The following is a 13133-nucleotide window of genomic DNA, read 5'->3' on the forward strand; positions in this document are numbered from 1 at the left end:
CTCTCGAGACAGCTGAGGTCTGGGTGAACCACAATGAAGTGCCTTTACCTGAAAGCCAAATCATCATGGTAAAAGGGCAAGGAACTCTGGTAAGCATTATTCATTAAGAGCTAGGGGACCATGGATTTCATAAAAACAAATCTTTTACTTTCTAACATCCTACACTGAGTACATTGGTGTTACTTATATTTTAAAAAATCATGTGTAAACCTGAATTTGGATTTCCTGATAGAGAAGAGTAACACTAATAATAATGGCAGCAAAATATAACAATAATAATAAAAGAAGAAGAAGAAAAAGAAGCAACAGCAGCTGTTGCTGTCACCTCCACCAGCTGTCAGTTTTCCCTTGGAATACTTGACCCAAAAATGAAGAACAAAAAAATGAGGGCAACAGCAACAATGAATAGTAGTAGTAATTGTAGTAATAATAATAAGAAGAAGGAGAAATAATAAACAATAAATCCCACAGCATCCTGACTTCTCTATTGAACTCTTTTTGCCTGAGTTGCTAGTGACTTCTACATGGGAAGAACTTTCCATGTGTCAGACATGTGCTGTATAATGTAGATACATACAAAAAATTCTTGAGACATTTTTCTTGTAATTATTGGACTTAGAGTTTAGTAAGAGGTGAAACATGGTAAAAATTGCCTGTTATAAAACATTACATTTGATATATTATGTCCCCACAGAGGAACAGGACAAGAAGTATAAAGACAAGAACTCTACAAGAAGTATGAAGACAAGAATTCTACTCTCTTGTCTTGTAGACAAGAACTCTACAAGAACTTTACTTTCAGGTAAAGAAAGTTTTCATAGAGTAGGCAACTCAAGGTAAATCTTGTAAAACCTCTTTCTCCCTGTCCTCTCAGTTTTTGATTATGTAACCTAATTAAGAATTATTACTATTACCTTTCTCCGTTGATTTGAGAGAGAAGAAATATAAATAAGTTAGCTCTAGAGGTGAAGAAAACAAAAGGTAAGGTATGGTGCTGGGTCAGTATGGAGGTGGTGGTGATGTTTGAGGTGATGAACCAAAATATAGAGGCTTTGAGAAAAGAGAGAAAATATCGTACATTAGAGAATGCTTCAGAATGATCCCCTTCACCGAAATGGCAGGATTACTGCCTAAAAGCAGATAAATTATGCCTAAAGTTATTAGTCCTGAAAAGAGAAGTACAATTGGTAGCAAAAATTACAAAATTGCTAATTATACTTCCTTTTGAAGTTGTTAGAAAAATGTATTATTTTGCCTAATACACATAAAGACCCAACCCATTACTGCTTGAGAATAGTTTGGGCTTTTTTGAAAGCTGAATGAACACTTTCATTAGACAGATAAAGTCCCCTGTGTGCATGGAGTTTATTCTCTGGTGAGAGAAACACAATTTAAAATTATACAATACACACTCACACAGATACATACATATATGAGTTGTCTTTTGACATATGACTTATGCTTTAACTCATCCAGAATATCTTAATGGAGATCCTACTTCATGCTGGAACTGCTAGATTCTATGGGGAATAAAAGAATGAATCAGAAATAGACTCCACTCTGTAGGAAATGTCAGTTCAATTGGAGCAATAGGGCATATAACTAATGATAATTCAAAATGTAGAAAAGGTAAGTACCATAAGAATATAGATTGTACTACAGGATTCCTGAGGAGAAAGAGATTACATTTTAGTGGGAGAAAAAATACATTCTGATGGGGAAATTGACAAACTATCTAAATCTTGACTAAAGTTCGTAGTTTGGATATGTGTACAGGGGCAGGCAGAGAGGGAAGTGTGAATAAGGCAGTGTAGTAGTTTGCTAGGGCTTCTGTAACAAAGTACCACAGACTGAGGAGCTTAAACAATAGCAATTTATTTTCTCACAGTTCTGAAGGCTAGAATTCTTAGGTAAAGGTGTCTGCAGGGTTGGTTCCTTCTGAGAGCCATGAAGGAAGGATCTGTTTCAGGGCTCTCTCCTTGGCTTGTTGATGTTTGTGTTCTTCCTGCGTCTTCAAATTGTCTTCCCTCTGTACGTGTCAGTGTCCAAATGTTCTCTTCTTTATAAGATCACAGTCATATTGGATTAGGGCATACCCTAATGACCCCATTTTAACTTAATTATCTATCTAATGATCCTGTCTCTAAATATGGCCACATTGTTAGGTAATGGGGTTAGGACTTCAACATATGAATTTTGGGGGAACCATAATTCAGCCTATAATAGGCAGTGAGGGAAAGAACTGTGGGATATATAAAGAGAATGGTGAATTTTAGCTTGGCTAAAATATAATTGCGTAAACTAATATAGAAATCAGGCTGGGCAAAAGACTGAAGCCAGATTATATGACTGAATATCAACCTAGAAAGTTTGGACTTGATTCCTTGAGCATTAAGGGAACCAGAAATGAATCTGAGCAGGGGAGTAACATAATAAATACAAAGCTTTTGCATGTTTACAGTGTGCCAGACACCATGCTAAGTGTTTTACCTTATCAACTCACTTTACTATCATCTCATTTTAATCTTTTTTTTTTTTTTTTTTTTTTTTTCTTTTCCGGTACGCGGGCCTCTCACTGTTGTGGCCTCTCCCATTGCGGAGCACAGGCTCCGGACATGCAGGCTCAGCGGCCATGGCTCACGGGCCCAGCCGCTCCGCGGCATGTGGGATCCTCCCAGACTGGGGCACGAACCCATGTCCCCTGCATCGGCAGGCGGACTCTCAACCACTGCGCCACCAGGGAAGCCCTCATTTTAATCTTTGCATCAATACCTTTAACCAGGTGTTATTAGTTTTGTTTTACAGAGTAGTGGATTAAGGTTAAAAAAGTTATTACAGTTTATGAATAATAGCACAGGAAAACTTAAAATCTTCAAAATCTGGCATCACATCCAGTGTATTTTTAATCTCAGACATTGTAGTTTCATCTCTAAAATTTCAATTTGTGTTTTTTTTTTCAATAGTATCATCAATGTCTCTGATTCAATTTTGGACATATGGAATAGAGTTATAATAACTTTTTTTATGTCCTTGTCTTGTAATTCTCATATCTGTCAGTTGTGGGTCAGTTTCAAGTGATTGATTTGTCTCTTTATCATGGCTCATATTTTCCTGCTTCTTTGTATGCCTGGTAATCTTTGACTAGATACCAGACATTGCAGGTATCACCTTGTAGTGTTCTGGATGTATTTTTATAAATATTCTTGACCTTTACTCAGGGGTGCAGTCAAATTACTTAGAAATGGTTTGATCCTTTTTTGCATCTTGCTTTTAGAATTTGTTAGGATGAGAGAGGAGCAAGGCTCAGACTAGGCTAAATTATTCCCCATTTCTGAGGCAAGAGCCTCTCTGCACTTTATACTCTACCTCAATTTTGAGATTTTCCAGTCTGGCTCATGGCAACAGGCACTGTTCTCCCTGGGTATGAACTGGGCCTCATTACCTCTAATCCTTTCCAGTGATTCCCTGGCCTCGGGTAGTTTCCTGAAGTGCATGTAATGATCAGTGCACTGCTGACTACTCAAGGGGCCCATCTGCAGAACAATGGATTTCTCTCCCTGTGTAGATCTCTTCTCTTCAGCATCTGTCCTGAAAACTCTAGGTACTTTGATCTACTTAGACTCTCAGGTTCATCTTTTCACCTTGGGGGATGCTCTGGGATCCACCTGGGCTCCTTCTTGTGTCATGGCCTGGAAACTCTCCAAGACACTAAGCTGGGACACCTGTAGATGTCACTTCATTTGTTTCTAATTTCTCAGGAATCATCTTCCTTCATTTTCTGATGTCCACTGTCTCGCAAACTGTTGTTGAAATATTTTGAGTGGATTTTGTCTATTTCAGATGGAGAAGTAAATTTGACCCCTTTTATTTGATCTTGATCTGAAGCAAACATCAAACTAGGTATTTTAATTTTAAACTACTGCTTTCCACATAAATTTTATGATATCAGGTAGAAGAGTAAAGTGGGAAGTAGAGTCCTAAAATTAAAACATATGTAAAGCAAATCACCAAGATAAATAGGTGTTAGTGTGACCGAGGGTGGAGCAAGTTATGTGAGATGGACTTAATAGTCTTCTCCCAAGAGGAACTGGATGGAGTAGACGGCTGCTTCATTATTGTTGTTGCTGAACAGCAGGACCTCTTCTCGGGCACTGGGAATTTCACTCTGATCTAGAACTAGTTTTTCAAGGAGGAACCCTTCTTTCCTTCCTTTTCTCTTCTCTTTCCTTCCTTTTCTCTCAGTATCCATCAGAGTTGGTTCCAGGACCCCTGTGGATCCAAAATTCCCAGATGCTCAAGTTCCTTACATAAAATAGCATAGTATTTGCATATAATCTATACACATCCTCCCATATAATTTAAATCATCTCTAGATTACTTATAATACTTAATACCATGTAAGCACTATGTAAATAGTTGTAAAAACAATGTAAATGCTATGTGAATAGTTGCTAAGCGGTGGCAAGTTAAAATTTTGCTTTTTGAAACTTTCTGGAAATTTTTTTTGGAACATTTTCAGTTTGTTGTTGACTGAGTCTGTGGATGAGGAACGTGCAGATACAGAAGTCTGACTGTGTAGCATTTTGTATTCTAATATTTCTGGTCTCCATATAGACCTGCCCTTGAATCAGTATGTCTACTATATTTCTTATTAGTAATTTTTATGATAAAGCTTAGATACATCTACAGAAACTGTATACCTACCTCATTATTTGATATAATCTAGAAATCTTCAAATGGGAGGTATTTTTTTGAATTATAATTAAAATTGGAGACAGGGCCTTATTTTGTTTTTCACTTAAGTGGAGTTATATTGAATGAAAACTATATCTTGTTCAATCACATAGTTGTAATTTCTAACACTTTACAGGTGAATCATGTAAACAGAGAGGTGTTGATTTGATAGCTCAGATACCTGAAATCTAGGAAAAACACTTTATTTTGAGGGTTTTTTGGTTTCCCCACTCATAGACACTAAAGGCAAGATTGAATTCCTATATAAATATTTAATACTATACAATTGATAGATAAAAATAATATATTTGATATTTGATACATTTAATGTTTATTATATTAATAGATAGGATAGCTTTGATATATGTCAATGTTTGAGTGATAAAAATGAATATTTTTTGACTTTATACACTTAGCAATAATGCTTCAACTTCCTTTCACCATTAACTTTAGTGTGTTCTCCTCAATTAAGAGACTATAATGGAAGTCTTTGGTGTACTTTTTAAAAAATATCACATTCTTTTAAAATATTTTGAAAAGTTTTGATGTCTTATTTTAGTGTATAAATGACACTTGAAATTTCACAACACAAATCTTACACAAATAATACCAAGAGCTAAAAAATTACCATATTCCTGTTAGCTTATATATGTTTATATTTCTGGAGGTTAAGTTAATTGTGATATATTGACGAAATAAAAGCTGCACTATTTATCTAATTCTTTATTATCAAGATTTTAAACGTTATGTCACAGATAAAGGGGCACTGTTAAGAAAGTAGTCCCTTATGTACATTCCTAAACAGAAAATAAAGCAAATGTACTCTGCTTGTTTATTTTTTTACTCCCGTCTGCCTGTCTTCTCTGTCCTTCTTGAAAATGAATGATTGAATAGAATGGCCTAGACATAGGATCCATTTCTCTTTGTGCCTTGTTCAATGTGAGGCTCCTACAGCCTGAAGCAATATCTCCTTTAGAAAACAGGGAATTATTTAGAGAGTGCATCCATCCTGTGATTGCAAGGGAGAATTCCAGGGTCCAGGGTTTTGTAAAGGCAAAAATAATGCTTTCAAATCCACACAGATGTCATTCAAAGCTCAGTGCTAAGCAGAAAAAAAATTAGCAGCCACAACTGTTAGATCCTAGGATGAAAGATGCTAAATAAGCTGAAATTTGCATTTTCATTACTGAGTTAATAGTCATTCAAACTAATAAAATACACCACCTAGAAAAATAAAAAAGATAAATATGATTTTTATACTTACTAAATAAGAGCTGAGACAGAAGAAAACTGTTAAAATGTTAATATTGTTATAAAGATACAATATTATCAATTCGTATCAATTTAGTGAATTAAAAAAATTTTTTTCATCAGCACACTTTCTCTCCTTCGGTCCATGCTTTCATTGCATTTAGTCAGATTTTTGAAATGCTGTATCCAACTTACAAATTTTGATGTGGCTTCGGTGGTATATACTATTTCTTTAAGTTAATTGCAAGGCTTCCCAGGACCTATATGTAGAAAAACATATGACAATAGCAAAACTAATTTGGCAGATTTTGTTTTAAATGGTATATGTGCTATGGATTTGGGGATCAGGTATGGGGTATGAATGCTATAACATCAGTCACAGACTTGGTATAGCAGGTCTATTCATTTTCATGGTCATGCAGAAAACCAGGCCAGGTCAGGCAAGAGCAAGGAGCTTTAGCACAGAACTAGAGGGTGACCTGGCTAGCTCCCTAAGGGGAACAAAATGGAAGTGAGAAAAGAGGAGTGTTGGAGGATGGATAGAAGAGAAAAAGTCACGGATGAAGGGGAAAATAACTCTTTTTCAAGAAATCATCCTGGAGATTACTAATTTCTCTTAATAATGATGTTCATGAAAATGAAAGTGCATAATAAATGAGTCAAAGGACACCTGAAACTCTCAGGTGCACATTTTTAATATCAGGTGGGAAGAAAAATGTAGAATCTTGAGAGGGAAAAACATTTTCTTAAAAAAATCTGATTTGCCCACGAGGCGGGTTTCTAAGCTCTCAGAGTTCACTGCACATCCTCAGCAATTTAGTGGGCTATGCCACAGAATCATCATAAATCCATGAGAGGATGTCTTGAGCCATGCGGAATGAGCCGGCTCGCTTATGTATGAGGCAATTCACAGCACTTCCTCTCGGAAACCTGGAAACCTTTTATGAGACCACATGCTTGCTTGTCTGAGACACACCTGTGTCTAGGCAGAGGTAGCTTTGGCTAGATTGTGTTAGTTTTTCCCTGTATTTTTTCCTGCCTGACTGAAGGAAAATGCTTTTACTAGCCAAATCCTCTCTCCTGTCTGGGCAGAGACCTCTAAATTAATTCCTAGTTGTTTGGACCAGACCCAATGCTATAGACCGCAGTTAATATTATCAGCTCCAGAACACATAAGAATTCAAATTTGTCTAAGAGAAGGGAGTGGAGGAAGTCTATTTTTGAAATAATGCATATAATCAGAAATTCTCTGATGAACTCCACCAGGGGGCAGCTCCCCTGTGATATGCTCACAATATTTGCCTCAGAGCCTACAGCCTGTCGGCAGCATTCCCAGAGACTACACCTGTCCATGTCACACTTCAGTCTCACCCATCAGAAATCCTGCCTCAAATTCTTGCATTAGGCAGCATCACATGCACCAGTGGAGGCACTAAAAGGAAAGTAAATGTGGATCTTAGAGGAATTTTAGTATCAAGAAACTAGAAAACTGTTCTTAAAACCCACAGAAGTGCTAGGCTATTACATAAAAGCATAGAACCTCTTTTGCTGGATAATGTTTATTATTATTATTATTATTTCCTGAAAGGAGACAAAATCATCCTGCAAGTGAAGAGCTTCAAAGGAAAGAAAGTTACAATTCAAAGAAAGAAAACTTGTAATAGGAGACTTTTGAAATGATGATCAAAAAGAGAGCAGTGACTGTTCTGATGGCATGAAATCTCGTTCAACAGTGGCTAACGTTTCACAGAATTTACTGGGATAATACATTTGAAAGTGAAAGAGAGTAGCGAAAAGAATTGTAAGACCACACCATTATAAGAAATCAGGAGGTCAAAGCAGAAGCAAAGAGAAGTGCGTTAACAGTACATCCGATGCTTACACTGTGGTTTACTTTATGGTAATAAACCACTTTACAATGTACCATCCTGAAGATGTGTCCTCATCTGATGTAGAACAACAATGGATAAAACTTGCTTTTCCATTAAGAAGCTTGTGCATCCTGAGAAGGCCTTTACAATACAGTATTAGTCAAGTCCACAACACCTGTGCTGTCAAACGTTTTTCTTTTCTAAATGTATAAATGCATGGTAAAAACTCCTAGCAAGCTGTCGAGAGGGATCTAGAAGGGGATGGGGTGAAAGAATGCCTGCGACTTTCTTCAAATTAACAAAAATTTAAATAGCACTGTCTAATGTAATCAACAGATGGCAACCATGTCTGGACAAGCATAGACAAACTTCTTGTCACCATGTAATTTCTATTCTATTGTGCTAAATAATAATTGCAGTTAACATATATCTAAGTTAACAGAAATGTTGCCTGGAACCCACAGTTGGTATTCCTGATTCTGAAATGCTGTTGACCCTCAATTGACTACTATGGAAAAACATGCTCAAAAGTCTTAGCAAATTCGTTAGAAACCACATTTTCCATCTTATTAAAACTGAGTTCTTCTGTGTCCTTCAGTGTACCTTCAGCAAAAGTTGTATTAGGATACAGGCTATGCCATGGTGACAAGGTATCCTAAAGTACAGTGGATTAAACAAGATAAACAGGAATTTCTCTGTGATGAAACTCTCCAGGCAGGTGATCTAGGGTTGGCAAGATACTCAGAGGTGTCAGGGACACAAAACTCTTCCATTTCTTTGGCTCTGACATCCCTAGGCCATTACCTCATCAGCCTGGTTGAAATTAGTCACAACGTCCAGTTTATAACCCATAGGGGTGGGGAAAGAAGGCCTATTTTGCAGGCGTGATTCAGAGGTTGCGCACTTCAATTCTGCTCATATACCATTGGCCAGAATTGGTCATGTGACCCTAGCTGGCAAGAAAGGAGACTGAAAATGCATAGCTGGGTGACCCGTGTACTTGATCACAATGCTTATTTATATCGATGGAAAGGGAATGAATATTGGCCAAGGAAATCGGCAATCTCTGAAACAACAGTGTTCACAGATTGAAGGTACAGAAATATGAATCAGATAGACATAGGTGCCTTTATTTTAAAAATTCACAATCCCTCATAGGATTTTATATAGGCTCAAGCTTTATATAACTAATAGCTGCTCCTGTTAGAGAAATGACTGTAATGTTTTCTGGATTTCAAATCCAAGTGGAGCATGGTTATTGGAGAGTTTGTAGCCACCCTTCCTGCATCTATAAAGATTTCTCTTTATATCTTTGAATCTTTCTAATTTCATTTTGTGGATTTATGTTTTTTATTTCTAATTTGTTTTCAGTCAATGGTAGCAACTCCATTTTTTACAATATTGAAAATGTGAAACCACTTTAATGACCAAACAGTGGATAATTCATTATCACCAACTGTATGCCCAATGATAATAATAGAGAAATAGATATACATCATCAAATATATTTCTAAGACCAGACATTTTTTTGAATTAGTTCTTTAAAATTTTTAAGGTAAATAATACTGATGCTATATAAACTATTACAAAGCAGAGAAAAAGAAGGAAAATTCCAAGTGATGCTAGGTCCATTTTAGAAGCTCCTCATACAAGTCCTGTTACCTTTCACACACTCCTATCTGAAGACGTTGCCTTAAGCATGTTGGACACTCAATAAAACTTTAACAATCTGAAAGTCATTGACCATATGAATAATTTTTTCCTGATTTTTAAATTAATTTCAAAATCCAAAGAGGTATGGTTTCTATTTATTAAGGATTATGATAGCCATACATTTTTCTTTGTCAGTGGTGGGGACATATTCTATCAGGGCTTGTTAGTTGCTTTGTTTAACTTATAACTTATGTTATGACTCTCCTAATCACAGAGAAACCAATCCAACTTAGTGATTTAGAATTAGACAATGTCTTACAGTCCAAAAATTACCATACAAGTGTTATACAATCAAAATATTACTTCCAAGAGGATAAAGATGTTTATCATTTTATGGATCACAAACTTATGGTTAATTAACATATTAAACCAAAGCACAAAAGAAAACATAAAGTAGATGTGGACTGTTTCTTCTTGTAAAATTTGTGTTTAGTTTCTTACACATTCAAAGTTCTGCTTAGACATCCATGTTCAAACCTCACTCCTACCACTACTCTGTTAAGAGCCATGAGCTTGTGAAAGGCCTGGTTTATCCTGTCTTGATTACCAGAATACTATTTCCATGTCATCAGAAACCATCAGGATAGGCCATTCTTCTGACATGAAACCTTCTTTTTATTATTTTCCTTGTCAATCTGCCTTCTTTGAGCTTCATTTTGGGGCTAGATTCTTCTGTCTGGTAACCTTAAGTAACTAATCTTCCATTTTAAGTTAGAACAAATCTCCCATTTGTCTTACTTTGACTTTTCAGGGTTCCCTTATAGCTGGAATTGTGTGTCAGTGTACCTCAGCTAATATATCTTTTATAGTTGATTGAAAGATTTATAATTCTTTTTAAATAAATAAAATGAATAAATGATTAACTCACATACACACCAACAAAGCAGTATTTTTCAAGTAGAAAATCCATTCAAAATTAATGTATATGTATTTTATATTTTTTATAACTTTTAAAAAGGTTTTTCATGATTTATATCATTATTCTCACAACAATAGCAACATAAGAAAACATGCAAAGAAGATATTTATTATCCCTGCTTTGGAGATAAAGCAAAAAATTCAACAATGGGGCCAAGATTACTGAATAAATCAAGGCCATGATGGTATTAGGACTTAGGTCTTCTGATTATGACCTCATAGATCATTCCACTAGATTGATAATCTCCAATGTTTTATGTCTTTATAAGTAAAAATCGAATTCAGTATTTACCCCCAGTATGTGTACTGATTTATTTGTAAATTACATGCAGGTGTTAACTACATTAATTCAGCATGTACATTTCATTTAAAATACAAAAGAAATGCAAAAAATAATAAAAATAGAAGAAAATAAAACTTTCAGGATTTTTTTACATATCCTAGTGGATCATAAACTCTTCCCTCTAGGTAAACTCCACTAACCTCATTTGGAGTCCTATCCGTGACCTCTTGCTGAATTAAGACATTTGACTTCTAAATTACACATACAATATACCAATATCTGAAAGTACCAGATAAGAAAATGGGTATCCATTATTATGAAAATATGTTTTCTCCTTTGTTTGCTTCTCTTGTTTGCATCTCTTCATTTATGCCTGCACTTTTTATTATTAGGAAACATAGTCTTATTTTTCCTTAGGCACCAAGAACAACAAATATTAAAGGAGCAGTTTGAAAATGTGTTCCGATGGCCCATTTTCTAATGCCTTCTCCTCCAAATCATCTTGCTCTGAAAGATCTTATTGATCTTTCTGGTCCTCTGAAATTAAAAAAGGCAGTGCTTGTCTTTGACCAGAAGTAACAGAGTGGGAAGTTCATCTAATGGTAAGTGAAAACCCTCGACACAGTAGAAGGACAACTGAGCATTAGGCAGCTGCTGTTGCACTGTACAGCCTCCTCACTTTCAAGCAAAAAGTGGTTACATGAACAACTGTCCAAAGTGCTGGATGAGGCCATTAGCAGCTAGCTTGTGTAGTGCAAAATGAATGTATTTCACTCCATTTGAGCTAAGAAAGGTTTGGAGCTTCAGTGACGTAAATTGGGCTCCATTATCACTTAGAGCAGCTCTTCTGGAATTCCATGTCCAGTGAATAGTCTTTTAGTTTGGACTGGAAAGAGAGAATTTCATAATAGCCTGTGCCATTTCAAGAGGTAATAAGAGTACTAATGACTATATGCACAGTTTAGGAAAACCTACTTTCCACATTTGCTATTTGTTTAGCTAATATACGAGTTTTAAAGATATTTATGTAATATTCATGTTACACTAGAAAATTATTCTTAGCTGATATTACCTACAAATCAGTCCTGATGTAATTACAGACCTAAGCATTAGTTTTTTTCACATTTCACAATAATCCTTTGTAAGGCTGTCAATCCCTTGTATCCACTGTCTTTAGTGAGTAGTTAGCGTGTTTCAAAGAATATAGAATATAGTTTAGAATATTTGTTTTGTTGCTTCAAATGGTAATATAACACTTAAGTTTTCTAATCATCTCTTTGTATTTTACAGAACAGTAATAGTGGAGAAAAACCCCAAAGCCATACTGTTTTATTTCCCTGTATGCATATTCAAGTATAATTAAACATGAACTTTCTTTCACTTTGGTATGTGTCATTTCAAGACCTCTAGGAACAATTCCAGATATTCTGTTATAACACTTCTTTAATTTTTATGCATATTTACATTTATTTTCGTTGAGAAATTTTTAAAAGTTATACATTAGTTTATTTCAGCCAGTTCCTTAAAAATACAGAAAACACAAAGCTCTCCCTTCTTTTCTCATTAATTCAAGTCCTCTTCCAAATACTTTATATATTTATTTGTTTCAACATTGCTGCTATCTTAGAGTCTTTGGGGTCAATGCCATTTATTCTTCTTAGATAGCATTAGATTTAAGATTGATTCCTAAATCCTTTCTTTTTATCATCTCCCAGTGATTGTCAACTCTCTAAAAGTTTTCTTTATGGCACAGATTCAAATATGACTGTGTATGCTTTTAACAATATTTTTTTCTTGGAAAGATGCTGTCATTGCCTTTCAAAACATGTGTACTCACTATTACTAGTGGCTTATTGAGTATAATTTTCACATTTCATCTTTCTTTGTGCTTTAGTTCCCATTTCCTGTAATGTCTCAGTGATCTGTATAACACCCTTGTGTTCTAATGCATAAAATTCTATTTTTATGAGTATAGACAATCTTCAACACTTTCTTGCACGTTACCTAGATTCAATCTTTTAATTTTTAGCTTTAATCCTCAACTCCTCCATATTTTCACAATATTCCTTTTATATACCAATTTGCCCCTTTCCATTTTGTCATGAATTTTCAGCAAAGTTTACATGTGTACTATTTTTATAAGGTGGGCATATAGAATTTCAAATTCTTTTTTTTTTTTTTTTTTTTTTTTTGCGGTACGCGGGCGTCTCACTGCTGTGGCCTCTCCCGTTGCGGAACACAGGCTCCGGACGCGCAGGCTCAGCGGCCATGGCTCACGGTCCCAGCCGCTCCGCGGCATGTGGGATCCTCCCGGACCGGGGCACGAACCCGTGTCCCCTGCATCGGCAGGCGGACGCGCAACC

The sequence above is a fragment of the Physeter macrocephalus genome, chromosome 7, assembly GCF_002837175.3.
Source record: "Physeter macrocephalus isolate SW-GA chromosome 7, ASM283717v5, whole genome shotgun sequence".
Taxonomy (NCBI): domain Eukaryota; kingdom Metazoa; phylum Chordata; class Mammalia; order Artiodactyla; family Physeteridae; genus Physeter; species Physeter macrocephalus.